Source organism: Petaurus breviceps, unplaced genomic scaffold (assembly GCF_028583685.1).
Source record: "Petaurus breviceps papuanus isolate PSGF00001 unplaced genomic scaffold, PetGlider_PUasm1.0 84, whole genome shotgun sequence".
Classification (NCBI taxonomy): domain Eukaryota; kingdom Metazoa; phylum Chordata; class Mammalia; order Diprotodontia; family Petauridae; genus Petaurus; species Petaurus breviceps.
In genome coordinates this window covers 2,218,282-2,243,955 of record NW_027186645.1, presented here as the reverse complement: position 1 = coordinate 2,243,955, position 25,674 = coordinate 2,218,282, and the positions used below count along the sequence as shown (strand labels likewise).

The following is a 25,674-nucleotide window of genomic DNA, read 5'->3' as shown; positions in this document are numbered from 1 at the left end:
GAGAGAGGCAGGTTGATGAAATACAGTGGACTACAACTCCCAGAATCCTAGAAGCGCCCCAGCCTTGATAGTAAACAAGAGTCATTGGGACACGTGTATCAGCTCGTTTGTTTTGGTGTCTGAAGAAAAAAGGAGGGGGCGAGGAAGGAAGGAGTGTTTTCAGCCTTGGTCTTTTCTTGCCTTCTTTTGGACCTCTCTGTGACACTTAGAGCAACCCAAGCCTTTGCTGCGAAACTATTTGCTGCTCAGATAAAGCTCTTTGCTGGCCAAATGACAGGAGACCAAAGAAGTTATTTATGTATTAAAGACGAATTCACAAATCATCTTAAGAATGGCCCTGAGAATCTCTGAGGAAGGGGTCCCATTGATAGGAATGAACTTTCTGTAACATGTCCCCGTCAAAAAGCAGTTGTCTCAATTTCAATTTTCTTCATGGCGAGGGAGGTGAAAGAGTTTGAGGTCTTTGTGTGGACACGCAGGACGTGATGTGTTATACAATAGCTACGCCTATTCCCTTGGTTAGTCGTATCCACAGTAAAAAGAAAGCTGGCCGGGTTATTCTTCTTCAGTAGAAATATGTGAGTTAAACTAATTTCAGTTTTCTAAAAATTTTACTCGATTCCTTCAGGAAGCTTGAGTTTATGTCTTCAAAACAGCTTTAAAATTTTTCTTCCTGTAATCAAGAAGAAAGCTGTCTTTCCACTCCTTTTCCACTAGGCGCTCCTGCTTGCCAAAGCTCCCGAAACACTGAGTCACAGCGTATGGGTGGTGATGACTTGGGTTTTATTGTTATATATAATTCACTTTAAACACATGCTTCTTTGCGGTTGTGTGTATTTCATCGGTAATTCATATTTTCACATTCACATCAAGCATTTTCTCTGAATAATCACTTCACCCTTTTATTTTATTGGAAATGCTTCAAATCACATCTTGGATTTCTAAACTGGATTCTTAAAAATAAAAAAAAAATTAAAAGGAAAATGTAAATTTATAGCTGAGTTTGTGAAATTGCTCAAATGTAAAACTATAGAATCTACTTGGTGAAACGCCCTTGCACATTTAAAGCAAGAAATGTTTCCTCTATAACAGGGATTCTTACGTGTGTGTGTGTGTGTGTGTGGAAAAAACAAACCAAGTTCCCAGACCCCAGTTTAAGAAATACTTTATACAATGATGCTCTCTGCTCTGTGGATATTTTATCACCGACCAAGTTACAACCATTCCGGATATTGACCAAGATATCAGCTATTATCTTGAAATTTTCTATTTAGAGAAAACAAAATGAAATATGGTCAATAAAAACAAGACTATTAAAGGGAAATTTAGAACAGAATTCATATATGTTTTAACTTTAAAATACTTTTAGATAATAGACCTTAAAATAATAGTATAGAAACACCTGATTTAGAAACAGCTCATTTGCTCCTTATGACAACCCCATGGGGTAGATTCGACATGGATTATTTTTCCTGTTTTTAACAAGAAAACAGATTAAAGAACCACACAGTAACAGGGATTCTAACAAAACAAAAAAGGCCTCCTGCTTTCAGGTTCATTACTCTTTCCATCACAGCATACTATCTTTACAAGATAAAAGATCAAAACCAGCAATCTTCCATCTTATCACTAGTGTGATTAAAAAAAGAAAATTTCTGACAGATCATGCCAAATGTGGCCAGAAATGGAAATGAATGCTCTACTGTTTTTTTTTTTTATTTTGCTTTTTTTGGAGAGGGGAAGGCAGGGCAGTTGGGGTTACAGTGACTTGCCTAAGGTCACGTGGCTAGTTAAGTGTTAAGTGTCTGAGGCTGAATTTGAACTCGGATCCTCCTGACTCCAGGGCTGCTGCTCTATTCATTGCCACCTAGTGACCCCTCAACTGCCCTTAAAAATAATAGTTTCAATTAATTATTTTGTAATTAAGGTCTTCCCATGTTACTTCTGGAAATTTTAGTTACCTTACTCCTACGTAATAAACCCATTGGCTATATACCGTGTTTCCCCGATAAGACCTATCCTGAAAATAAGCCCTCCCCTTACTGTGTAAGATTCCTCTAAAATAAGCCCTCCCCCGAAAATAAGACCTATTGAGATTGCTACTGTAGTGAAGGTGATCCCCTGCGCTACACACTACATTACAATACCCTCTGTATGCACCATCCCCCCCCCATGAAATGCACACCGCGCTCCGAGCTGCATCCAATCAGAGCTGTAGCAGTGAGCACCTCATCCTGTTCTTCCCCAGTGATTTGCTTATTGAATAAAGGTACATTTTTTTGTTCACATTTACGTGTTTATTAAAATTGCTGTCAATGTTCATTAAAATAAGCCCTCCCCTGAAAATAAGCCCTCTGGTGTTTTTCTGTCCAAAAAATTTAATAAGACAGTGTCTTATTATCGGGGAAACACGGTATATATATATGCTGTAAATCAGTTCATTGGTTTTATATATATGTACATACATACATACATACATGTATATATATACACACACATATGTTATAAGCGACCATGTTATAGCCAAATTGAGAACGTGGACAACTGAGAATATTGACAGTCATTAGTTCATCTTTTCCCTACCTAGTGTCATTATGCACCTATACAGTCTGCCTTTATTTCAGGTCAAGTTTCTGTAGTGTTTCAGTAAGGAGAAACTTTGTGATACTTTGTGCAAAAAAATCTTAGGGGAGGTTTTAGAGAAAGGGATACCCAGTTATTAAGCACCAGGAACTTGACAAATAACTTATTTAATCCACACAACAGCCCTGGAAGTTAGGCACTTATTTTCGTGCCCATTTTACGACCAAAGAAACTGAGACAGACAGATTAAATGATTTGCCCAAGGTCACAGAGCTAGAACAGTGAGGCCAGGTTTGCACTCAGGTCTTCCTGAATTGCATAGTGCTGACTCCAGACTCACTCTATTGTGCCACCTAGCTGCTATAGGAAGGCAGCTTAAACAAGACAGTTATTCTTTGTTAAAAGATTTAATACTACCCTTAATCCATTTCCCTAAGAAAAGTCTTTTTCTTCTTTTTTTCTTGACCTATCACCCAGTTTTCCAAAAGATTTTTCTTAGAAGTCTGGAAAGGGCTTTGAAAAAAAAATTTTAATACCTTTAAATTTAAAGAAACTTAAAAGGAAATTTTTAATATGCTTCCACACTGGGAACTTCAGGATATGGATTATCTGTAAATCTTTACAAATGTGGGTAACAGTAGTCCTTCAACTCTCTCACAAGCTAACTCTCTCTCTCTCTCTGACTTTCTTTATATTTGCACAAACACATACATACTGAAACACATATGTAATATAAGACAATCATCTGAACGTAGTATTAATAAGGAATCTATACCTTTCAAAGACAGATCCAGAAGCTGGTCCTTTAATCTTCTCAAGTTGACTAGGGCTCAGCTATTAATTGGAGATATTCACACTTTCTATAGGTAGATGTCTTCATTCTATTTCCGGTCACACTATTTTAAAATTATCTGTATACACACACACACACACACACACATAAAATATCCTCCCAATTACATGTCAAAACAATTTTATCATTTTTTTGTTCAAGTTTTGAATTCCAAGTTCTAGACCTTCTTCCTCCCCTCCCTCCCTCCTGAGACTCTAAGCAATCTGATGTAGATTATACAGGTACAATCATGTAAAACATTTCCATATTATTCATTTTGTACAAGAAGACTCAAAATAAAAAGAATGAAAGAAAATGAAAAAATAGCACTTTTCAGTCTGCATTCAAACAATATGCTCCACCAGTCCTTTTAAATTGTCTTGGATCATTGTATTGCTGAGAATAGCTAATTCATTCACAGTTCTTTATTGTACAATATTGCTGTTAACTATGTATAACATTCTCCTGGTTTTGTTCACTTTGTATCAGTTCATGTAAGCTTTTTCAGGTTTTCCTGAAATAATCCTGTTTATCATTTCCTATAGCACAATAATATTTATTTACAACCATATACCACAGCTTGTTTAGACATTCCCCAGTTGATGGGGGCATCCCTTCAATTACCACAAAAAGAGCCACTATAAATATTTTAGTACAAATAGATCCCCCACCCTTTTTAATGTATTTGGGATATACACCTAGTAGTGGTATTGCTGGATCAAACGGTGTGCACAATTTTATAGCCTTTCAGCATGGTTCCAAATTGCTCTCCAGAATGTTAACAATGAAATCTTAAATAATGATGGAGCCATAGAAAAAAAAAACTGGAAAAACAATAACTATGTAAAAGGAAATGATAATGATAAAATAGCATAAAATTTCTGGGATGCAGCTAAAGCAGTTCTCAGTGGGAAAATCATATCTTCGCAATCATACATAAACAAAATTGAAAAAGAAGCTTAATGAACTGAACATGAATTTCAAAAAATCAGGCAATCAACAAATAAAGTAAACAGAGAAGAAGAGGTATTAAAATTAGGGGAGAAATAGATGAATTTGAGAGAGAAAGCGTAGAAATGACAAAACTAAAAGCTGATTTGTTTAAAGACTAATAAAATTGATTAGCTCAGAGTTAATGTTATTCAAAAGAGAATAAAATCAAATAAAAAATGGCAAATGAGCAGGTGAAATCACAGTAAAACTAGAATAAAAAGAATAATCGGAACATATTATGTGTAGTTATATGCTAATAAAACTGGGAACACAAAAGAAATAGAGGGATATTTTCCAAAATATAAGATACCTCAAACTATCAGAGGACCAGATCTTAAATAACCTGATTTCAGAAAAGGAAGTAGAGATAGCTATAAAGGAACTACCAAAGAAAAAACTTTTGAAGAACTTAGTTCTCCTACTTCACAAATTATTCGTAAAAATTGAGAAAGAACCCTCCCAGTGTCTTTGAATTGAGACATATATAGTCCAGATTGCTAAATTAGGAAAAGATAAAACATAAAGAAAACTATAGACCATTATCATTAATGAATACTGGCTCAAAAATTTTAAACAAAAGCTTATCAAACAGATTATAGTGATTTAAGATACCATTTATCAACATCAGGTGGGATTTATACCAGGCATGAAAAGGAAGGTTCAGCATAATCATATTAAAACTCCAAACATCCAAAACCACATGATCATCTCAGTAGACACAGAAAGAAGCCTTTGACAAACTACAACACTTTAATGGTTAAAAACCCTACAAAGTATAGGCTCAGAGGGACTTTTTTTTAATATCATAAAAAGCCTCTGTTTAAACCCCAAAGCAAACATCATATGCAGTGGGGATAAACCAGAACCTTTTCTAATATGGAGTGAAGCAAGGTGCCCATTCTCCCCACTATTATTTGATATAGTTCTGGAAATTCTAGCAATAACAATAAGAAAAAATAAAGGAATTGAAGGAATAAAGATAAGTAAAGAGAAGATAAATCTATCCCTTATTTTCTGATGATATGATGTTTTACTTGGAAAACCAGAGGGAATCAGCAAAGATACTAAATGAGGCAATTAAAAGCTTTAGCATAGTTGCAGACTACAAAATAAATACTCAAAAATTAACATTTCTACATAATGGCAAAACACAAGCAATAATACAAAGGGCAGTCTCATTCCAAATAACTAAGATGCATAAAACATCTGAAGGTCCACTTCCCAAAAGACTTTTATAAATTCAATTACCAAGCATTCCTTAGAGATTTAAAGAACAACCTAAATAGCTGGAGGAATATTCTGTGCTTGTGGCTAAGATGTGCCGATATAATAAAGATGACAATTCTAGCAAAATTAATTTTTCTGTACCAATCAAGTTACCAAAGAGGATACTTTACAGTGTTTGATAAAATTGTAACAAAATTTAAGGGAAATGAAGAAAAGAAGTAAGGACAAAAGGGGAAGAGAATTTCCAGACCTCAAAGTATATTTTAAAGCAGCAGTCATCAGAGATCATAAGAGAGATTCAGAAATAATGGAACCCCAGAGCTCACTCTGATAAGTGGAAAATATAAGTTACCTAGGGGAAAACTCCCTATTTGATAAAAACTGCTGGGAAAGTTGGAAAAGAGTTTGGCAGAAATTAAGTTCAGACTACCACCTTGTACCACACTCTACAATACGTTTTAAACAGTATTTAAAAATTAGATCATGTGCCTCTCATATCTAAGGCTAAAAGATATATTCTTCCAGGTGGCACAGTGAGTAAGAGCACCACACCCAGAAACACCTGGCCGTGTAACCTTGAGCAAGTTACTTAACCCCAATTGCTTTAAAAAAAAAAAAATAATAATTAATATATATTTATATATATATATTCTTAACCAAACAAGAGATAGAGGTAATGCAAAAGATAAAATAGGATTTCTCTGATAAGGGTTTGATATCCAAGGTATATGAACAGTAAATATACATAAGACTAATAGTCATTTAGAGGACATGAACAAACTGTTCTCAAAAGAAGAATTGCAAAGTATTCACAACCACACACAAAAATTGCTCCAAAGTGCTAATAATAAGAGAAATGCTAATCAAAACAACTCTGAGGCTTTATATCACATCATATGAATTGGCAAAAAAAGGCCCAAAAAATGTCAACAGTAAATGGGTTGTGGAAAGAGAGGCACACTGATGCATTGTTGATGGAGCTGAGAAATATGGAATTATGTTTGGAATTATGCAGATAAATTAACAAAAATGGCCATACCCATTACTAGGCTTTTATACTAAGGAAGTCATTGATAAGAAAAAGCCCTATATACTCCAAAATATTTATAGCAATACTTTTTGTGTTAGCTAAGAATTGGAAACAAAGATATCTAGCAGTTAGGGAATGACTAAACAAATTGAGAATATTCTTGGATTATAAAAAATGATTTATTGTTGTTCAGGCATTTCAGTTATGTCCAACTCTGTGAACCTATTTGGGGTTTTCTTGGCAAATATACTGGAGTTGTTTGCTATTTCCTTCTCTATCTCATTTTACAGATGAGGAAACTGAGACAGGGTTAAGTGACTTGCCCAGGGTCACAAAGCTAATAAGTGTCTAAAGCCAGATTTGAATTCAAGAAGATGAATCTTCCTGATTCTAGGCCTGGCACTCCATCCACTGTGCCACCTAGCACAGTGATGAATGCAGAGAAGCATGTAAAAATCCATATGAATTGATGCAGAATGAAGTGGAACCAAGAAAACAATATAACCAGTAACTATTACAACAATGTAAATGAAAAGAACAATGATGCACAAAAAATTATATCCATATATGTAACAAAATTATAAAGATCAAGTGGGACTCAAATGAAGAGAAAGGTGAAGATAGCTCTGTTCTATGGCATTTCAGGACAGAGTCCCTCACAGCCCTTGGGAATCTGGACTGTTCAATCAGAGATCTGCAGTTCTCACAATGGTCATTGCCTAACTTACTGGCTTCCAATTTGTCCAATTTCTGATTACCTTGGACCATCCAGGCAACCTTAGGCACTGTGCTGTGACTAGACACAAAGCTCGGTAGGTTACACGTGTCTCTGACAGTTCTCTAGACCTGCTGGAAGGCTGCAGTCTAGTTTGCTTATGCTGGTGCTGGCTTGGCTGGTGGCCCCTTTTCTGATTGATTCCCTGCATATTTTTGGCTTCCTTTTTGTGCAGTTCTTTAGGGATATGAAATCATTTACTTTAGTTTCTCTTGCGATTTGTTGGTCCTTATTTATTCTAGGTTATTTTTTTTTTTATTTCAGGGTTTTGCTATAGTAGGTATTTGGAAGCTGGGTGGTCTGCCATCTTAGGAACTCATGTACTTTACATGTAAATGGGGACTGGCTGTCCTCAGAACATATACAGTATATTCTGCCTATTGCCAAACCATTTATTGGGGCTTGGTAAGCCTGCTTCTGGAAGTGTCTGATGTCAAGGAAAAAAGTCTTTTCCTTCAGACCATGTGTAGTTCTCTGACCCTTTCCAGCCTGCTAACTACATGGGGTAAAGAAATGGATTATTTATTTATTTTTTTAAAGGAAATTGATTTTGAATGGCTACTGTGATCCAAAACTGGGTATGAATTCCAACAACACTGGCCAAAGCAACTCTCTTTTTCCTGCTTGCCTGTATTTGAGTGAGAAGCAAGCACTGCCATGAGCCTCGAGTTGGGTAGAAAGAGCTTGTACCCAGGCTGACACGAAGCCAGGACCAAATGGTTCTCTGCTCTTTCTTCTGTCTCTTGTCTGTTCTTTCTTGCCTTTGATGAAAAACTTTTAGAGATGGAATATAATAGGCTGTGACCTTGTTAAGCTTCAAAATATCTTGCACTGGGAGTCTATACCTTCCTGCTGTGCCTCCTGATCTCCAGCCTCAGATGAGAAAAAGAACTAGATCTTCCTCTTTCCATCTCTTGCTTTGCACGTACCTGAGGGGAATGGCTAGGGCCCAGGGTGGGCCACTTTCAGTATGTGGTAGTACAAGGCAATTTATACCTCCAACCGTCAGCCTGCCTCCCAGTTGGAATGTGGAGAATGTTTGGTGCTAGGATGAGCAACCTTCCCTTTGACATCAGGCCTTTGATCTCCTTTGGAACCTGTGCCTTGAGGCAAGAGGAAAGATAGTGGGAAATGGCACTTCCTTCTTCTGTGCATGGTCACCTTCCATCTGCTGTTCCATTTCCTGCCTGATTTCCAGCCTTCAGAGAGGAGTAGCAGAATAAAGAGGCCTCCCATCTGATTGTATGCCTTGTATCTCATTCTGCCCTCATCTCCAGCCCAATCTTCAGCCTTTTTTTGGAAGACAAATGGCACCTTCCACTCAGAGGTCAAAACCTTCACATCCCAGAGACTCTGAATCCCTGTAGATATCCAAATCCCATTTCTCCTCCCCACCATGCAGTTCTTAATTATCAGCACCTTCAACCCTTTACCCCAAAGTTCCAGACAAACGCCATTTTCCCCCTTACACTGGCCCTCTGGAATGCTTGTTCTATAGGCAACCAAATTTCCTTCAAACTAATTTTATTGAAACCTATACCCTCACCCCCACTCCCATGACACAGCATCCCTGGCCACCCTGTTCAGTACTGGTTGTACCTTCACTTATTCTCCCCCACCCCAGCTCACTGGACAAGGGAGAGGGGTGGGTTGGAATACTCCTTGCTCCCCACTGCCATATTCTTTTCCTACCTCTATCACTCAATAACTTTTCCTCCTTTGAGTTTCATGCTATTTATCTCTACCACCAAATCAAAATCCTGGTAGCTGTTGTCTACAGATCTCTGTTCACCTTCATAACAGGTTTGGTACATGGCTCACAATTTTCCTGTCCTCTCCAATTCTTGACCTCATACTAGCAAACTTAAACAATGCATACTGGCTTTCCCTCAAACACTCTAACAATTCAGTTCCTCAACCTGCTTAATTCTCATAACCTATTCCTCCATCGTGCCTCAGCCATACTCAAAGATGGTCATACTCTTAATCTTGCCATCACCCACAATGTATCACTTCCACATTCAAAAATTCTAAAATCCCCTTATCGGACCATAAACTATTGCCTTTCAGCTTCTCCCTCTGCTTTCCCTTCCCAAACCCTACCTTTATCCAAGCTGTGACCTCCAATCCCTTGATCCCTCAGTTCTTTCCCAGGCCATCTTCCCCTGTAAATCATCACTCTCTTTGCTTTTCCCCACCTTGGTGAACTATTTCTGTTCTACTCTCTCCTCTCCTCTTGAGTCCCTAGCTCTCTTATTTCACTAATTGTGCCCTGATTGCACCTGCCACACCTCAGCTTTGGATCATTCTCACCATCCACTATCTTCCATTGCACACAGGTGCTGCCAAACAAAAGTAAAGAAAATCAGATAACCCTTTTGTCTGGGTCCACTGAAAAATTTATGTTATATAACCTCAACTGGGGGGGGGGGCTCCCCCCCACTGTTGCTAGGCAATCCTACTATACCTCCCTTTTCAGTTCACTATCTGACTCTCCACAGCTGTCTGTTAAACCTCTTCATCTCTCCCTAAACCTCCCATAGATGCCCCTCCCCCCACCATCGTGGCTGAGAGCCTTACCTCATATTTTATGAAAAGATTAGAGGCTACTCATTGTTGAGGCTCTTCTCCCCTCTTTCTCAAGCCACAGCACTTAAATGCCTTCTGCCTCTGTCTCTTATCTTTACTCCTGTTGCACATGTGGTGCCTTTGCTCTTTACCAATACTAACTCCTCTCCTTGTTCAAGTAATCCCATTCCGTCTCGACTCTTCTAAAAAATTGTCCTGTCATCCCCAGTCTGTCAGCCATTTTCAATCTCTCCTTGTCTACTGGCTCCTTTTATACAGGCTACAAATATGACTGTGTTTTCTCCATCCACAAAAGCCTCAACCTGATCCTGCCGTCTCCAGTAATTATCCTCTTACCCTCTATCTCTTCTGCCCTCTGTGAATGAACTCCTTGAAAAAGTTGAAAGACAAAATCCAGGCTAGAGTTTGTCACCAGACCAGCCTGGTCTGCCAGCATAGTCCAAGGAGCAACCAGGACCCAGGTCCACAGTGGACTGAATCTGCAGCTAAGATGAGGGATCCTGTAAGAGGGGACAAATCTATTGGCTAGTGGTATTTGAAAGCGAACTTAATGGGAAGACTTGCTTTATAACAACTACTTAAAATTTTGGGGGGCCTTTTTTGGAGGGCAATTGGGGTTAAGTGACTTGCCCAAAGTCACACAGCTAGTTAAGTGTTAAAAGACTGAGGCTGAATTTGCACTCAGGTCCTCCTTACTCCAGGGCAGGTGCTCTATTCACTGCGCCACCTAGCTGCACCAACAACTACTTTAAATTTGAGCTGATTTTCCCAAGCACCTAAGTAGTCATAGGGGAAAGTGTGCCCCACAGTATTGGGGAAAATGTTTATTCTTCTGTTCTTGCTACATCTTTTTAAGAAATACTTATTTGTAATGGATAATTAATGTTAATTAAGGAGTACTAATTACTAGTTTGATGATTTGAATAGCAGGATCATTCTGTAGTTTTGAGAAATCAAGAGAAAGGAATGGAATAATTTAAAAAGCAATGGAGCATAAAAGGGGAGAGAAGTGGAGGACAAGTGTCTCGGTCATGGTTTGACTTTTGGTGCAATGTATCACTCAAAGTCCAAGGGTTATCTGGTCAATATAAATATATTCAAATACCCTCAAGTAAAAGCAACTCTGGGGTCAGTTAAAGTAGTTTATAAAGATAAAAGTTACCAGCACAAAGGTTTCCTTGGGATATTAGAAACTCAATATCAAAGTCCTTAAAAACAAACTAATCTCAAAGTCTGATTGGGTATTCTTGCCCAAAGGGCTCACAACTGGTTCTCAGATCAGTCCACCTAAAGGGCAAAGTTAACTCAGATTTATGCCTTCCCTCTACTACCAGTATCCTGGCCCACAACAAAGAGGAATGGCTGATGTACTTCTGTGCTTGAACTGTGAAGGAATAGTGATTCCTATTGTCTATCAGGAAGATGGGGATGGAGGAGAGAAGGATGCTGCATATTCAGAAGACTGGGAGGAAAGTCTGATCCCAGAGTAAGAGGTACTAGATGTTGATGAAAAGAATTCTTACAGAGGACAAGGTGTGAGGAGAAGGTGTGAAAATGCAGATGGAGTCTAGACTCTCATCATAGGTTTAGTCTGGGGAAAGACTATTCATTTGAAAACCATCTTCTCTGAAAGAGTCACTGGTTTCCATGAACAGTTTTTGACCCCAAGCAAAAGGATGTCAGTTCCTGAGAGCATCCAAAACCCAGAGTGTTGGTGAGAACATAGAAGCAGAGAATGGACTGCATTTTCTTGAGGATGAAGACTGATCATAGAGAAATCAGAAGAAGGGGCTCTGACCTGTGTTTTGGGGCACAGGGTGACTCCTACTACTTAATACTGTGTCTAACACTGCTTGCCCCATGAAATTTTATTTCTATTAGTAAAAAAAAAAAAGATGGGGAAAAATCAGCAACGGGAAAATACAGACATTGGAAAAACAAGGGAACTCAAATCTTGGATTTCAGAAGTTTTAAAATCATGTGGTATAAAGGAAACAGTCCTAGAGAGTCAGTGAGCATTTATTAGGCTGCTGTTATGTGACAGGCACTGTGCTAAGTGCCAGGGACACAAAGGCAAAAGGCAGTCCCTGCCCTCAAGGAGTCAATCCCATGGAGGAGACAAAAAACAAAAATAGATGTATAAAAAATCTGTATGCAGGATGAATAGGAAATAATGAAAAGAAGGAAGACACTAGGATCAGGGAAGATTGAGAAAGGATTCCTGTAAAAGGAGAAAGAGCATCATGAGGAAGACAAAGCAAAGGAAAACTTACAAAGGTGTTTAGTTAAAGAAAGTTACTAACATATCAGAGGAGAAGAAGAGCAGGAATAAAAAGTATTGTATCAAAAGAGCTATTCTTTTTTTTTCATTTTTCAAATGCTTTATTAACTTCTGATTTACATCATTTGTGCCAGATTTTGAGTTACAAATTTTGTCCCCATTTTCCCCTACCCACTGCCCCAAAATAGCAGTCCCACAGGATATCCCCTCCTCCAATCTGCTCTCTCCCATATTTTCTCCCATACCCCTTTCGACTTTTCCAGTAGGGCATGATGGATCTCTATGCCCCAGTGCCTGTATATCTTATTTCCCAATTACATGTAAAATAGTATTAATAATATATATATATATATGTGTATTTAAACATTTGATTTTAAAACTGAATTCCAGATTCATTCCCCTTCCTCCCTTGTCACCCACCCTTACTGGGAAGATAAACAGTTCAGTATAGGTTGTACATGTGTGGCTAATACAAAACAATAACATAGTAGACATATTGTAAAAGACTGACTATATTTCCCTCCCTCCTATCCCACCTCCCACTCATTCTATTCTCTACTTTGATCCAGTCCCTTTTCAAAAGTGGGTGCTTTCAACTTCTCTCCCCCCAAGCCTGCCCTCCCTTCCATCATCCCCCCTCTCATCTCCTTCCCCCGCCTACTCTTCTATAGGGTGAGATACCCTATTTAGTGTGTATTTCATTCCCTCCCCAAGCCAAATTCAATGGGAATAAGGATGACCCATTCCCTTTTGCCTTCCTATTCTTCCCCTCCATTGTAACCATTTTCCCTTGCCTCTTCTATATGAGATAGTTTACCCCATTCTGTCTCTCCCCATCTCCTCTCATTATATTCCTCTCTCACCTCTTAATTTCACCTTTTAAGTTTCTTCCCTTTCTGTTAAATTGGTCCTGTGCCCTCTATGTATACCTGTAAACATGTATACACACATTCACATATGTATTCATATGCCCATATACACTCATATATATATTTCTATTCCCTTAGACTACTGAGAAAAGTTTCATCAGTTACAATTATTGTTTTTCCATGTAGGAATGTTAATAGTTCAACTTTGATAAGTTCCTTATGATTTCTTTTCCCTGTTTACCTTCTCATACTTCTCTTGCTTCTTGTATCTGAATGTCAAATTTTCTATTCAACTCTGGTTTTTTCATCAAGAATGCTTGAAAGTCCTCTATTCTACTGAATGACCATATTTTCCCCTGAAACATGATACTCAGCATGGTAAGTGATTCTTGGTTTTAATCCCAGCTCCTTTGACCTCCAGAATATCATATTCCAAGCCCTTCGATCCCTCAATGTAGAAGCTGCCAGATCCTGGGTTATCCTGATTGTGTTTCCACAATATTCAAATTGTTTCTTCCTGGCTGCTTGTAATATTCTCTCCTTAATCTGGGAATTCTGGAACCTAGGGGTTTTCTTTTTGGGATCTTTTTCAGGAGGTGATTGGTGGATTCTTTCAACCTCTATTTTGCCCTCTGGTTCTAAAACATCAGGGCAGTTTTCTTTGAGAACTTCCTGAGGGATGATTTCTAGGTTCTTACTTTGATCATGGCTTTCAGGTAGTCCAATAATTTTTAAATTATCTCTCCTGGATCTATTTTCCAGGTCAGTGATTTTTCCCATGAGATATTTCACAATGTCTTCTATTCTTTCATTTGTTTGGATCTGTTTAATAGCATCTTGATTTCTCATAAAGTCATTAGCTTCCATTTGCTCCAATCTAATTCTGAAGCAATGATTCTCCTCATTGAGCTTTTGAGATTCTTTTTCCATCTGGCAAATTTGGCTTTTTAAGGCATTCTTCTCCTCATTGCCTTTTTGAGCCTCTTTTGCCATTTGAGTTAGTCTGTTTTTTAAGGTATTATTTTCCTCAGTCAGGCTGTTGACTCTCATTTCATAATTTTCTTGCATCATTCTCATTTCTCTTCCCAATTTTTCCTCCACTTCTCTTATCTGCTTCTTAAGGTCCTCTATGGCCTGTAACCAGCTCGTATTTTCCTTTGAAGCTTTTGGTGCTGGAGTTCTGACTTCACTGTCTTCCTCCTGTTCTATGCTTTGCTCCTTTTTGTCCCCAAAATAGGAGTCTAATGTTGGAATCTTCTGTCTGCTTTGTTTCCTTTGCCTGGTCATGTGGCCCCTCAGTCACTTGACCCCTGGGCTTTTTGCCACAGTAGGACTCTGCCACCAGACAGGGGAGCTTTTGTCCCAAATGCTGGGGTTTTCTCAGCTGCTGGAGGTATTAGATGGGTGCCTTCTCTGAGGCCTCCACATGCTCTGGCAAGCTGGTCACACCCCCCAGGACCTCCACCCTAGACTGCAATCCAGATCCAAGCAGGTTAAAGCAAGAGCGATTACCCCCTCAGACTGGTGCTTGGTTCTCCTACACTCTGCAGGCCCGGAGCTGAAGCTGCCATGTGGCACTGGCTGGCTGTGCCAGAGTCTCAGTGGCTTCTCTCCCTGGGGGAAAAAGCCATGCACTCCCACTTACTGGGTCCCAAAGTCCAGACTGCACTGACCTCTCACTTTGTCCTTCACATCTGTGTGTTGATAATTCTGAAAATGGCCACAGCTGCTGCTGATCTCTACTCTCCTTTAGTAAAGCTTATTTATATAAAGTTCTGCAAAAAGACATTGAGCCTAGTCCTTCTCTGGCGATGCTTGCACTTAAAATCATCAATGCCATGAAAACTAATCAGCCTGTAGGGGCCCAACATTAGAGCAAGATAAATAGTACTTAAGACAAAATCACATACTGAAATTTCCCTGATACAATTAAAGCAGTTTTAAAAGGGGGGGAAATCTGACAATGTATATTAACAAAATAGGGGGAAAAGGATTAATGAGCTGAATATGTAATTTAAAAAATTAGTTTATCAAAAAATAAAGCTCAAATAAAAAATGAGAAAAATGGAAAAATAAAGGAAAATAAAATGTAAACTCTAGACCACAGAAATGGCAAGGTTTCAGGAATAGGCCTCTGATTTTACTGGTATAGGCACCTATTAGATGGGTTAACTTCTACCAAGAGCTTAGCAACTCCCAGTCTAAGAGAATTGTCTAGAATAATGATCAGTTACGTAACTGGCCCAGGGTCACACAGCCAGTATAGGTTAGAGATGTGATTTGCCAGCTTCCTATCCATGATGCCATGCTGTCTCTAAAACTGATAAAAATAAAATCTCATTCGTTGAAAAGACTTAACAAAATCAATAAATTCTTTGCTAACCTCCTTGAAAGGAAGAGGGATCATATCACTAAAATAAATAATGATCAAGGAAAATAAATATGACCAATAAAATGACCAAGAGAAAAAAATATTAAAAATTATCAAAACCTATAGGCAAAACCACAAACATATGCCATATATAACTTATTATACTTGCTCCTATTAAGAATTAAAAGTATATATATATATGAATATTTATCAAGATGTAAATACACAAACTGATAGGACATGAAATAGGGATCTTAAATAATCCAGTTTCATAAAAAAAGAAATCTGATTAACTTTAAATAATTCTAGTCTGGATATATTTAAAGATGAATTCTGTCAAACTTTCAAAGAACTATTAATAATTATGCCACACAAATTATCCTCAAAATTGAGGGAAAAAAACCACCAGATTTTTTTTTTAACAAGACAAATATAGTACAACTACATTATATATCCTGGGAAGACAAAAGAAAGGAAAGAGAAGTATAAAATAATACCATTAGTATCAATTAAAAAACTTAAATAGTGACCAAAATTTTCCATCCCTCTGTCCCATATTATTGTATTTTTTGAAGAGGAAAAGATTTGAAAAGGTTCAGTTATAATTGCAATAATTATAACTGATAAAGACATGTCCTATCAATGTCCTTGACAACTAAGAAGAAAAATGCTATTTAACTATTGAGTCACAGCTATTTGTATCATACTTCTATTCTATTAATTCTCAAAGTCATTCGGCTAGTAAGTGTGTTAAGTGTCTGAGGCCGGATTTGAACTCAGGCTTTCCTGACTCCAAGGCTGGTGTTCTATTCACTGCGCCACCTAGCTGCCCCAATACCATTACTGTTGATTCAAAATTTTTAAATTAAAATAACAAAAAAAAATTCATTCTTATGCTCCACAATATTGTGTCTTTTGAATAGACAAAGTTTTGAAAAGGTTCAATCATAATTGTATAGATCAAACTGATAATTGTATTAGAGGAGCATATTGGTGCTCTGTTGGTAGAACTGTGCTTCTGGCCTTGTGGAATGCAGTTTGGAACTGTGCCCCTAAACTCACTGAATTATGTATGTGCACGATCCTTTGGTGCCACTACTAGGCTTAAATCCCAAAGAGATCAAAGAAAGAAACAAAAATATTTATAGCAGCATTTTTTGTCATAGCAAAGAGTGTTCATCAGTTGGGGAACAGCTGAACAAATTATGGCATATGGATATGTATAAGAAATGATAAATGGGACAATTTCAGAGAATGCTGGGAAGACTCGTATGAACTAATGCAGAGTAAAGAAAACAGAACATGAACAACAATTTATAGAATACCATAACATTGTAAAGAAAAGCAACTTTGAAAGACTTAGGAACTTCAATCAATCATGACTCCAGAGAACTGATGAGGATGCATGTTACCCAGTTTCTGACAGGAGGGATAGACTAAAGTGTAGAATAAGACAAATATTATTGGACATGTCAAATATATGGATTTGTTTTGATTTACTGTGGTAATTTGTTACAAGGATTGTGTTTTTCATTTTATATTTGTGGGGTATCTATCCTGAGGGGAGAGAGGAGTTAGCTAGCTATAGAAATCCCTCTCCTCAAAGAAAAGAACATTTTGAAAAATACACAGAACCAAAGGAAGTCCAGAAGGAAATAAATGAGACAACTTTGAAAGAAACATATTGAATTGGTTGTATATTTTTATAAAGGCAAGCTGTATATGATGCACCTACTAGTTTTATACCCCCAAAGAGATCAAACAATAAAAGACCCATATGTACTAAAATATTTATAGTAGATCTTTTTATGATGGCAAAGAATTAGAAACTTAGAGGGATACTCATCAATTGGGAAATGACTGAACATGTTATAATATACGAGAGATGGTAGAATACTATGTGCTGCAAGAAATTATGAGGTGGACAGGTTCAGAAAAACATGGGAAGACTTAAGTGAACTGATAGAAAGTAAAGTGAGGAGAACAATTCCTACAATAACTACTGTATTGTAAAGATAAACAACTTTGAAAGATAAGAACTCTGATCAATAAAATGACTAACCACAAATCCAAAGGACTCATGACATAACATGCTATCCACTTCCAGATAAATAGCTAATGGACTTGGTGCAGATTAAAATATGTTTTCTTCCTCCCCCCCCACCTCCATTTTTGGACATAGGTAATGTGAGAATACATGTTACTTGACTACATATATTTATAAAAAATTTTGTTTTTCTTGCCTCCACAATGAGTAGATGAGGGAGAGGAGGAAGGAAGAGAATTTGGAATGGAAAATAAAACAAAATTGAATTTTTTACAAAGGCAAGATGTATATAGTTAAAATTCACATTTTCACAAATAACTTCTTGTTCCACTTTCTATATAGAAATAACCTTTTTGTTCATTAAATTCAGAGTAAAAAAACCCCAAAAAGTCAGCCATAAAAACAAAGGAAAGGTATAAGTCTAATTTTATGTTGTATATTACAAATATTAAATGCTTGCTGAAAATATAGTATAGGAAATAATATACATTCTGGTAGTTGCATGGTCTATCTAATTGTCTGTGTAGAAACCTAGTTCCTAGCAGTGAGTTGTGGTAGAATAAAATCAACCTTGTAGTCAGGAACATTGCCCAGAATTGGTGATTAAGAGATCATTGTTAAACTCTGAGAGAAGTTTCAGTCTTTGAGGACAGTATCTGTGTCCTAGTTGTCTTGCATGTGCTAAATCAATTTACTGAAGTAATTTTAATTCAGATTCACAGGCTATCATTATTGTGGTGAAATAAGGCCATATTGAGCTCTCTATCTTTTTTTCAACATATATTTTTAGTTTTCAAAAATATTCACTTTTATAAGATTTTGAGTTCCAATTTTTTTTTCTCCCTTCTTCTCCAAGATGGCAAGCAATCTGATATAGGCTATACATGTACAATTATATTAAAAGTATTTCCACATTAGCCATGTTATGAAAGAAGAAATAAGAAAACAAAGGGGAAAAACAAAGAAAAAAAGAATAAATAGTATCCTTCGATCTGCTTTCTGACTTTACAGTTCTTTCTCTGTGTCTTTTGGAATCATCTTAGATCATTGTATTGCTAAGAAGAGCCAAATCTATTAAAGCTGACTGTTACACAGTGTTGATGTTACTATGTATAATGTTCTCCTGGTTCTGCTCACTTCACTCAATGATAAGTCCAAGTTTTTCTGAAATCTGCCTGCTCATCATTTCTTATAGCACAATAGTATTCTTTTATGTTTACATACCACAACTTGTTTAGTCATTCTCCAATTGATGGGCATCTCCTCAATGTCCAATTCTTTGTCACCACAAAAAGAGCTGTATAAATAAATATTTTTGTACATGTGGGTCCTTTTTTTTTATGATCTCTGGGATACAGACCTAGTAGTGGGGTATTGCTGGGTCAAAAAATATGCACACTTTTATAGCCCTTTGGACATAGTTCCAAATGCCTCTCCAGAATGGTTGGATTAGATTGAAAGTCCACCATTAATGTTCCAATTTTCCTATATACACCTGTAAGAAAACCTTAATTTACAAAACAGATCTTAGTGGGGGTGATTATATACATTCCACAAGTCCTCCACCAGTTTCTTTACTGACCTATCATAGCAACTTAAAAATACACTTGATCTACACAAATTTATTTATGTATAACTATTCAGAAGTATAGTTGTTGCCTTAAAAGAAGTATACCCATGAATAAGTGCCAGCTCCCCTGACTAAAAGAGCTAATGGACCCCCAGAGAGGAGAAACTGACTCTCCTAATTGGCTATAGAGTCAAGCCAAGTTTTCAATGTCAAGAAAAATAGATCCTCACTGATATTAAATACAATTGTGATTCTTGTTGATTGGATTTACATGTTTTTAATGAATAAAAAAGTATTAAATGCTTATTCCTAGCCAAGCCCTGTGCAAAAAAGAAAAAGCAAGATGATCTTAGGTTACAAGGAGGTAAAAGGGCTAGACGACTGTAAGGGTTATGGGATTTAAAGATCTTCCATGCCCCATTGGACTTGCTGACATAGCAGGAAGGGGCGGAGCAAGAGGAAGCGGAAGCCAAACTAGAGTTCCTGCGGTGGCTGGCGGTGGTGGCCACGGCGGCAGCAGCAACAGAGGCAGCGGCAGCGCGAAGCCCTTTGTGAGTTAGCCAGAATTTCTGCTAAGGACTCCTGCTGAGGACTGCCAGGGGCCGGAGCTGCTGGGAGCACGCTTCCCGGACGCTGGGTGGTTGCTGTGAGTGGGGAGAGGAGGACCTTTGCCTGAGGTAGCCTGTTCTGTTTTAAAGGCTTGAAAATGTGGGTGCTTTCTACTTTATCTACCTGTGCCAATGTCATAACTACTCTGATGGTTTTCACTTTCTGGTTTTGGGACTCAGTCTTTTGGTATCTTAATAAATTTTCTAGTTTATTCCTCCATATGGCAAGCATGATGTATTTTGTGATGGATAATTATATCAGCATATCTGTAATCTCCATAGGCATTGTGAATATGGCATTGCTGATACAACGACACATAAAAGAAAGTTCAGGAGCAGGGTGGACGGAAAGGTCAGAAAATCCTTAGAAGGCATGATTAACTTTAAGTTAATTTAAGTTAAGTCCCAGGGATCCTTAGGGTATTTCCTTACATAAGTTAAACACACAATTTTCTTGATTATTCCTCAGGTTACATGGTTTCCATCATCCTCTGAACATATTTTGAATAGTAAATGAGCCTTTTTGAAATGCAGCATCTGGAACTGTGCTCCATGGGCAGTCTAATAAGGACAGCATAGAGCCAGACTGTCCTCTTACTGTTATGTGAAATCATGGGATTTATGTGGAATTGTATCTTTGAAAGCCTATTTAAAATAATAAGAGCATTTATATAGTGCTTTAAGGTTTCAAAAGCACTTTTAAAGTCTTATACTCATAATAACCTTTGGAAGGTAGGTGCTATTATTATCTTCATTTACAGATGAGGAAACTGAGGCAGATGCTGATTAAGTGACTTTTCCATGTTCACACACAGCTACATAACTGGTTAGAGTGAAATTGGAACTCAAGTCTTCCTGACCTAGGGTCTAGAGCTTTAGCCATTGTGCCACCAACTTGCTTTCAAAACAGATTTTAAGTCACTAATTCAGGATGTTTTTGAATTTTTTCAGCAGTGGACAGTACAAATTTTCTTTTTTTTAAATGAAATTTTCTCTTTTTTAATTGATAAACACTTATTTTCTCTTCTCAAACAACATTTTCTATTCAGAAAACCTATCACAGGGTCTCATTGGCAATAGTTTTTCTCCCTGAAGTTTACCCAGTACTTCTGCTTCATTTCCTTGTCAGTGTAGCCTAAAGCAAAGGCTCCTGTCAAGTCACAAATTGGAGAGAATTTCCATGCATAGGCTCTGCTTCACTTTGTTTTGAGAGCACAATGTGTGAGGGAAATGTCAGTTTTAGTCTCTTCTGGTTAAGAAAGTAGAGGATGCATTCTGGGTTTCTCAATTTGTTGTTAACACCATTCAAGTTACATCTGTCAAAGAGCTTCTGTTCTATTAATTACATGCCACACGTCATTACCAGTATGAATGTTGTCCATTGTTCTCTTCTAGGCAATGCAGGGGATTTACAAAAGAATGTAGCAGTTCCACAAGCATTTCGTAAAAGTGAGTGACATCAATAGTTTACTAACTTACACTTCTTGCTCTCCAAATATTCACTGTTTGTATTTGGGGTTTCATATTTAGTTGATACATACGTTACTCACTATAACAACAATTATCATGGGGGTGATGGTATGAAGACTATGAGATGTGGGTCAGGAATTAGAGACTGGGAACCAAACATTTACTGCTCGATCTGTCAGTGACTCACAGTTGGTCACTTCCTGGGACTACAAAATTGAATTGTTTTGAGTCCTATATATTTAAGTGTGAATGGCACTCAATGGCCACCCCTAATGATTAGTGAGGTTTATAAGCTAGGTTAAAACAATTCCAGAGTGTGAACTCAGTCATTTTAGTTTTTGAAAAACCTTTGAAGATGTTAGAATATAGAGTTTGAGCTGTCCAGCCTGTTTTGCTGCTTTTGAGTCTGGAAAAACTGGTAACTGGTAACTACTGTCTTGGAACTATCATTTGAAATCCTCCCCTTTTGCCAAAGTAAGGTTGTTTGTTTTCCATCGTACCTCCTTCCCTTACTCCAAAGTTGTATATGAGATCTTTCTTTACCCTAGTTAGTATCCATGCCCGTAATGCTCTGCTCCCTATTGTCCAGCTTCATTCAAAAATCAGCAAGTATTTCCTGATCCCCCTAGATGCTAATACCTTTCCATTTTTTCACATTATTTTCATTTACTCTGCATGTAGCTTCTATGTATCTAGTTATTTACTCATCTCCACCCTTAGAATGTATGCTCCTTGAGGTGAGGGATGGTTTTATGTTTTTCTTTGCATCCGCAATGATGGCATGTAGTATGTGACTAATAAATGACTAACTTCTAATTAAGGAACAAAAAAACAAAGCACATTTTGTACCTGCATCCTAATTCATTAATATTCCTTTGTATCTAGAAGAAGAACTTAATGTTACTTTACAAAGCTTCAAGTTATCCAGGAATGATTTTACCAATTCAAGTTTGCAAATTTCTTATTTGCTATGAGAATACTAAAAAGTCATTCAACCTCTGGGATAAAATAGCTGCTTCACGGTCCAGTATGTGAGTAACTCTCCTGTGAAAATTAGGAGAAAGATGAATTACCAATATACAGAGTTTCTAGATTAGCCTTAGTTTTAAACCTTTTCTCATAGGCCAGAGTGCCTTATCCTTTTCCATGGTGTAGTTCACTTTTACACATTTTAAAAGATCTGAGAATTAGAGTTAACAATGCTCAACAACATTAACTTGGTGCACAGATGGTACCTGAAACCCTAAATACAAAAACGAACTTAACTGATTACTATTAATCTTAGGTAAGTCACAACTTCTCCATGCCTCAGTTTCCTTATATGTAAACTAAGGGGTTGGGATTAGATGGCCTTTAGAGGCAGCTAGGTGGCTCACGGAGAGAGGGCTGGGCCTGGTATCAGGAAGACCTGACTTCAAATTCACCCCCAGAGGCTTACTAGTTGTGATTCTGGGCAAGTCACTTAATTTCTGTTTTCCTTAACCCAATGGAGCAGGAAACTTCACCAAGAAAACTCCATGGACAGCATTGGAGTAATATGGTCCACTGGCTCATCACGTTGGATGTGACAGAATAACAAGGCTAATTCCAACTCAATAATTCTAGGAAATTATTTGAATTCACACTGGATGTATTTAGTCCAATCATTTTCATCTAATACAAAGTAGAATTTACAACATGGAGAAGTATGTCGAGTAGCTTGGGTAGTAAAATAGGGAAAGTTGGTATAACCAGTGATATTCTCTGAAGTCTCTTCAGAAAGAAATATGATTAGTGCCCATAATAGTTTGTAATTGTAATTGTAATATGTCATAAATATGCATATGACCAAGGGGGTAAAACATAACAGGTCTAAATTCTGAAGGCCAAAACAAAATTAAAGCTACTCATTAAAGAAACTTTAATGACCCCCTTTTGTAGGTCTCTTGTAATGTTCCTTAAGCAATATTTACACCTACCAGTGATACAATTTAAGTCTAGGCATCTTTCTAGATTTGTCCCATTTTAAAATATGGGCATACTAAAAAATGTGGTACATTGCTACTAATAGAAGACCCATCTAGTTGAAATGCATATCAATTATTAATAATAAAACCAGAGAACATTTTTTAAAACAAAAATGTCGTAGAAAATTTGAAATCCTTACAATAGAAATGAACATTAATTGCTACAAGATGGCAATTACTTGCCTTAATATAGTTTTATATCTCAAAACTTACATTGTATAAATTACATTGTGATTGATCTCATCAGCTCCCTTGGATTCAATCATCTGTTTTTTCTGATAATTCTAAAATCTACCCATCCTGCTCCAATCTCTCTGCTCACCTCCATTGTTACATCTCCAATTGCATTTCAGACATCTCAAACTGGTTGCCCAACAGACTTAATATATCCAAAATGGAACTCATTGTCTTTCCCCCTAAACCCTTCCCACTGGCCTTCTATCTTTCCTATTACTGTTGAGGGCAACATCACCTTCCTGGTCCCTCAGGCTCACGATGCAGGGGTCAGCCTGGATTCTTCACCATCTCCACCCCCAACAATATCCCATCTGTTGCCAAGGCCTGTTGCTTTCACCTTTGCAACATCAATCCAATACACCCCACTACTCTCACAGACACTGCTACAGCTCTGATGGTAGGCCCTTATCACCTCATGCCTGGATCATTGCTTGCTGGAGAGGAGGGAGAGGTCTGCCTGCCTCAAGTTTCTCTCCCCTCCATTCCAATCAGCCACTAAAGTGAAACAAGTCTGAACCTCCTATCCACCCCCCCCCCAACAAATTCCAGTGGCTTCTTATTGTGTCCTGGAGAAAATACAAAATGCCCTGTTTGGCATTCAAAGTCCTCCAAAACCTAGACACCTCTTACCTTTCCAGTCTTCTTACAGCTCACTCCCCAACTCTTAGATCCAGTAATGTTGGCCTCCTGGTGATTCCACAAACAAGAAACTCCATTGCTCAGCTCCTGGCATTCTTTCTGGTTGGCCTCCATGCCTGGAATATTTTCTTCCTCTGTTCCAACTACTCACCTCTCTGGCTTCCTTTAAGTCCCAATTAAAATCCCATCTCCTACTGGAAGCTTCCCCTCTGCCTTTCCTTTGTCAATTATCTCCCACTTATCTTATGTTTAGCTTGTTTTGTATATATTTGTTTGCATGTTGTCTTCCCTATTAGATTTTAAACTCCTTGAGGTTAGGGACTTCTACCTTTTTTGTATGCCCAGTGTTTTTGGCACGGAGTTGGCAATTAGTAAATATTTGCTGAATTGAACTGGAAATTTAAATTGTGTATTCATTCATTACTTTACGTGGAGGCATGATGGAGAAAGCTGGTCTCAGAGTCATAAAGATCAGGGTTCAAGTCCTACCTCTGACACATACTGGCAGCATGACTCTAGGCAAGTTACTTAGGTTCTTAGTGTCCCTGAGGTAACTCTCTTAAGGCTAATCCTCTAGTCAAGAAAGTCAATAAATATTTATTTAGGGCCTCCTGTGTGCTAGGTAGGCAGCTAGAATAGAGTGGATAGAGTGCCAGGTCTGGAGTCAGGAAGACTCATCTTCCCAAGTTCAACTCTGGCCTCGGACACTTACCAACTGTTTGACTCTGGGCAAATTACAACCCTGTTTGCCTCAGTTTCCTCATCTGGAGGAATGAGCTGGAGAAGGAAATGGTAAATTACTCCAGTATCTTTGCCAAGAAAGCCCCAAATAGGGTCATGAAGAGTAGGACATGACTGAAAAACATGTGCTCAGTGCTAAGCTCCACAAATAAGAAAAAAGAAGACAGTCCCTGCCCTCAAGGAGCTCACAATCCGATTGGGGAAGACAACACACAAAAGGAAAGCTCCCCCTTCCCAAAATGGAAGGTAGATTGTGGGGAAGGGGAGGTGAGGGATGGTATTTGTGTGCTCGTGGAGTCAAAACTAAAGGAAGACTTTGGGAGGAGTTTATGGCTGCACCTTCCAGCCCACCAATTAGAGGTGAGAGGCAACTGAGAGTGCGAAGGTGTTGAGTATCAAGGCTGAGTCAGCCTGCTTGATGATGCTGATAAGACTTCAGGTGAGGCGATTATCCCGGAGGAAGCTTGATATTAGTGGAGTCCCAAATGGAAAATGAAGAGAGCTGGTGCTGACTGACCAGCCTTGGTAGGAGTTCTTCATAGGGAATTTCCTGCACAGATGAAATCCTAAATCTAATAAAAAAAAAACCAATTCATTGCAATGCAATGAAGCAAATTATGTTAAAAACGCTTCAGTTCACTGACTGGTTACAAATACATTTCAGAGTGTACCTGTGGGGAACAGGAGAGGATGTGAAGGTGTGGGGCCTGCTGGGGAAGGAGTGGGTGTATTTGAAATGTTACAAGCTCGGGAAGGATTATCCTCAGCACCTGACCCCTACACATGGTGTCCACAGTCTTACACAT

The 25,674-nt window shown here is 38.0% G+C and overlaps 1 protein-coding gene across 1 annotated transcript in view; it reads right to left on the bottom strand.

The window, feature by feature from the left end:
• The window catches only part of HBP1 (HMG-box transcription factor 1), a 55,686-nt gene extending 31,546 nt beyond the window's left edge, over nt 1-24,140 (bottom strand). The window contains exon 1 of the mRNA XM_069106991.1: nt 24,119-24,140. The gene's annotated coding sequence lies outside the window, so the exon portion shown is untranslated. The remainder of the gene's footprint in view (nt 1-24,118) is intronic.
• Nucleotides 24,141-25,674: the final 1,534 nt, after the last annotated feature.